We start from the raw sequence: 5,554 nt of genomic DNA, 5'->3' as shown, positions 1-5,554 counted from the left end.
CTGGCCATTCAGATTGAAATGGCTTTAATAGCTTGAAGTTTAACGATTTTATGACTGAAGTTTAAAAACTTGGAATTTGAAGGTTTTAAGGCCATGCTGTCTGAGATAGATAGATAGATAGATAGATAGATAGATAGATAGATAGATAGATAGATAGAAGTTGCTATGCAGTTGCTAGGGTATTCTAGGTGGTTGCTAGGGTGTTGCTAGGCAGTTGTTATGGTATTCTGGGTGGTTCCTAGAGTGTTGCTATGCAGTTGCAAGGATGTTCCTAGGCAGTCGAAAGTAACAAAATTTTCTGGGCAGTAGCTAGGTTGCTTTAGGTGGTATGCGCACCCAGGTGCTCGAACACAAATACTGAGGGTGTTATTTTGTTACAGACTCTTTTATGAATAAGTAACGTTACACGTATTAACCTGTATAATGTGATCGGTGAATGTAATCATTTTCGCATTCATGAAACAGCGACTGGAGCTTTCAAAAAATATGATTACATAAATGAAGAAGTATTATTTGCATCCTGATTTCGTGGTTAATGTGTGAGACGATAAATCACTAAACACTTGCATCGCAGCACAAATACCTGGTAAACAATTTTGCTGTAACTAGATATTCATAATTATGTTGGGGGTAGAAAGCCTGGCCATTCAGACTGAAATGGCTTTAATAGCTTGAAGTTTAACGATTTTGACTGAAGTTTAAAAACTTGGAATTTGAAGGTTTTAAGGCCATGCTGTCTGAGATAGATAGATAGATAGATAGATAGATAGATAGATAGATAGATAGATAGATAGATAGATAGATAGATAGATAGATAGATAGAAGTTGCTATGCAGTTGCTAGGGTATTCTAGGTGGTTGCTAGGGTGTTGCTAGGCAGTTGTTATGGTATTCTGGGTGGTTCCTAGAGTGTTGCTATGCAGTTGCAAGGATGTTCCTAGGCAGTCGAAAGTAACAAAATTTTCTGGGCAGTAGCTAGGTTGCTTTAGGTGGTTGCTAGAGTGTTGCTACGCAGTTGCTACTGTTTTGCTTGGCAGTTGCTAGGATCTTCTAGGTTGTTGCTATGCAGTTGCTAGGGCTCATTGCTTTTGGGTGTTTTATGTGGTTGTTAGAGTGTTGCTATACAGTTGCTAGGATGTTCTAGGTTGTTGCTATGCAGTTACTAGGGCGTTGCTAGGGTTTTGCTTGGCAGTTTCTAAGATGTTCTAGGTTGTTGCTATGCAGTTACTAGGGCGTTCTTAGGCAATTACTTGGGTGTTTCAGGTGGTTGTTAGAGTGTTGCTAGGCAGAGGCAAGGGTATCTATCTATCTATCTATCCATCATGTACAGCAGTGCTTTATGGCAGTTTATTGTGTCTATTTCGCAGCCATAACCAGCAGTAACAATGATCACTGTGGCTGATTTAAGACATTTAAGACAGTGAGAAAATTCACATTTAATCTCTGTGCCAAATTAAACTTTAATTAACCACATTCCCAGTGTCTTTCTTAGTGTAAATAAAACATTTTGGAATACTTTGTAATCTCAAGAATTCAAGAAAAAGCCTCGGAAGCGTCACAAGTTCTTACATTTTAAACACGAGATCAGGTTGCAGTGTGAAATTCTTGTGCCATCTGAGAGGATCTGCTGCCAGATCTTAAAGGTGCTGGAAGTGATTTCGGCCGTTCTGCACATTTCTTTAAATCTTTAAACCCCGCCCTCCAAATATATGATTGACAGGTAGAGAGTGTTTCTGATTAGATTTTTTTTTTTTTGCAGTCTAGTTCTGTGATTTCTCGTAGCACGTTTCACTGATATCTGTCAGGTTGTAGTGAGATTTTATACATGGTGTATTATTCTGTTAAAACTATTGCTTGCAGCACCTTTAAGAGCAATGTGGCATCAGTGTGGCAACGGCCTTTATCTGACAGTAATCTTTCTCTCAGCCTGAATAGTGTTATTTTAGTGTATATAGCATATAGAATAAATTGTAAAAAGATCATCTGCAGCTTGTAGTATTGCTTTCAATGAAATCGTCTTTTCGGGACTTTTTCTTTTGCTCGTGCACAGTTCTGAATGTACTTTTGCCATCTTCATCCCTCCATGTTTGACCATTTCAAAACATTATTTATGTGGCAGTGGATTGCCTAGTCCTCATTTCCGTCAGTTATAACATGAAACAAATTTGATAAAAATCTTACATATTAAATCCATATGTAGTTTTCTTCGGCTTTAAACCTCATTAAACTAGCAAAAGTACTGGTTTTCTGAACACACTCCCCTATTGGTCAGTCACACAGATAGTCCCGCCCCCAAAATCATGTCATTGGCTGAGTCAGAAGTTGACATGTCAGGCCACCGATAAATGAAATACATCGATATTAAAATGGTTTTGTTGTTTTCCAGAAATATGAGATGAGCTGAAAGTTTAACTTCCTGTGACTGTAATCTGTAAACAGGAAGTTTGCATGCTATTTCTTATTTCTATATAATAATGTTTCTCTTACTATAGCTCAGTTCCTGTAAGTATGGTCCATTTGCAAAATGATTTATAAATCCTGATAAATATATTTGATTATTTTTATTTTTTCATTGCTTTTACTGCTTTTTCAGTTTATTTGTTAAGCATTAAATGATGAACTCAGACATTATCTGTTGCTTTTCCTGTAACAGAAGCTTCACAGCGCTGTAATAATGAATTATCATTTGTCAATATATATTAATCAGTCGTCTGCCTAACAGGGTACTGATGGACATGTCTCGCTCTGAATCTTTAAATGATTTGGTTTTGCCTCATTGAAAGGCTTGTTGATGGATACTGTATATGTAAGAGACTTTTTGCTGCTTTTTCTAAAATTAAATAAACTTAGATTTTACTCATCTGCTCACTCACTTGTTTTTATAATCCATAATGTTTAATATGTGTGTGATATGTTAAAGGAATAGATCAGCCAAAAATAGAGACTTGAAATTGTGCTCACCCTCAGTTCATCCGAGATCAGGATGAGTTTGTTTCTTCATCAGGTTTGGAGAAATGTAGCACTGCATCAGTGTCTCAGCAATGGATGCTCTGCAGTGAATGGGTGCCGTCAGAATGAGAGTCCAAACAGCTGATAAAAACATCACAATAATCCACAGCACTCCAGTCCATCAGTTAACATCTGGAGAAGACAAAAGCTGAAACTAATCCAGCATTAAGATGTTTTTAACTAAAATACATTGTTTATAATCCAAAAAAGATGCAAAAAGTGCATCTGCTGTTGTCTCTCACATCAAAAGCCAGCCACATATTTGTTTAGAGCTGTTTAAATGCTGCTTGATCTGTGCAGATTTCTCTCCTGATTCAGACCAGAACACTTTTTCACTGGAGGAAGCGTTATTGTGGATTATAGACTCAATGTATTTTAGTTAAAAACGCCTTAATGATGGATTTACGCAACAGTGACAGAACGTAAGCAGATTGTGTTCATTGTCTGTTTTTCAGTGAAAAGTCTAGGAAGCTGAAATGCATTGCATTGACAAATTGGAGAAAGCAGGCGGATGTGTTTGTGCAGGTAAGTGTTGCTCTCCATCACATGCTCTGGAGCTCCTGACTGTCTTCTGAGAGACAGATGGTGGAGCTGCAGCTTCTCCAGAGACATGAGCAGTGACTGCGCTCGCTCCATCTGTGGTCACTCATGGACCACAGACACATAAACACCTCGGAAGGTTTGACATTGGAGCATGAAAACCTAGCGGGGGAATGTACAGTATATATGGAGGTTCCAGCATGTGATTGAGTACTGCAATGTTAAAAAAAAAGAAGTAAAAATAGGGCACAATGTACTAATATCAAGGAATTTCCGCATCAAATTTTTTATTTTTTTGTAAATGGGTATTTGCCTTGATTTTGCCAAGTAAGACATGTTCCTGGATCAACATAACTGTCCAAAAATATAGACTTAACCCAGTCCCTACCCCTAAACCTAACCTTACCCATAATTTATTCCTAAAATCAGTGTGAAATGATAGCTGATTAACAAGGTGTAGAAGCACCTAATCCTGATCGTAAGCCTAAAACTGACATTTCCTCAAAGGTTATCCCTCAATTCTGATTGGCTGATTGGAATGTTGTTCTAGGAACATGTTGAACTTTTGAATTTTGTACTTCATTGCATTGTGTTTTACACTCTTAAACATAAAGGTGCTTTAAAAGGTTCTTCACGGCGATGCCATAGAAGAACCATTTTTGGTTCCACAAAGAATCATTCAGTCAAAGGTTCTTTAAAGGGGTCATAGGATGCTACATGCACTTTTACAAGTTGTTTGAACTGAAATGTGTGTTGGCAGTGTGTGTACACAACCACCCTATAATGATAAAAATCCACCCAGTGTTTTTTTTTAAATCTGGTTAAATGTTTTCCCCTTTTCCAAATCGAGACGTCACACAGACAGGCCCCTCCCACGATAGTTTGATTGACAATAGTGTTTCAGCACAGACTGGACTGGTGTCTTACCTTAGCTCCGCCCTGAGTGACGTCACACAAACAGGCTCCTCCCACGATAGTTTGATTGACAATAGTGTTTCAGCACAGACTGGACTGGTGTCTTACCTTAGCTCTGCCCCTGAGTGACGTCACACAAACAGGCGCTTCCCACGATAGTTTGATTGACAGTAGTGTTTCAGCACAGACTGGACTGGTGTCTTACCTTAGGCCCGCCCTGAGTGAGCTGTCATCAGTCCGCCATTGTTTCACCGCCGGAGCAGATGTAGACGAGAATGACTCCTGAGTGATTGAGGTGTTCTGTTGTTGGATGTAATAATGAACAGCAGTCATCATTTACTCTCGACATCTGAGCCGCTGAAGACACAGTGGATTACGTTTGTTTCTGAAGGGAATGCGCCCGCGATCTACATAAATGCGTCTATGTTCGCGCAAATCATTCGTGATCCAGCTTCACCTCCAGAAGAAGCGAGGATAATGTTTTGTAATGAATCTTTGCAAATCGCCTTTCCTAATAATATGCTAATTAGCAAGTTTCACGATGAATGCGGCTGAAGTAAACAGTCTCTCTGAGAGCAGCTCGGAAGAGAGGGGCGGGGTCAGCAGAGCTCATTAACATTTAAAGGAAAATGCTACAAAAACGGCTTGATCTGAAAAGAGCTGTTTTTGACAGGGTAAAAAAGGTGTTTTTACACTACTATTGAGAAATTTTAACCAAACTATGTTACAGACTTTTCATTAAAACCCTAAAGAATCATATCAACTTGTGGAAAATCGACATCCTATGACTCCTTTAAAGAACCATCTCTTTCTTACCATTTTATAATCTGAAGAACCTTCTTTTGCCACAAAGAAGCTTTTGTGAAACAGAAAGGTTCTTCAGATGTTGAAGGCTCTTTATGGAACCATTTAGACAAAAAGGTTCTTCTATGACATCCTGAAGCACCTTAAGAGTGTATGGTTAATGGAAATGTCTGTAAATAGCTGAAAATGACCAGTACATTTTCCTTTTTTCCCCCCTTAATGCTATTATATTCGTTTAAATGTTCATATGTTAATGTAATGGGAAAAATATTAAACTCACAATTTTC

Source organism: Sinocyclocheilus grahami, unplaced genomic scaffold, assembly GCF_001515645.1.
Source record: "Sinocyclocheilus grahami isolate Dianchi unplaced genomic scaffold, SAMN03320097.WGS_v1.1 scaffold1085.1, whole genome shotgun sequence".
Lineage (NCBI taxonomy): Eukaryota > Metazoa > Chordata > Actinopteri > Cypriniformes > Cyprinidae > Sinocyclocheilus > Sinocyclocheilus grahami.
Note: the sequence above shows the minus strand (reverse complement) of the source record.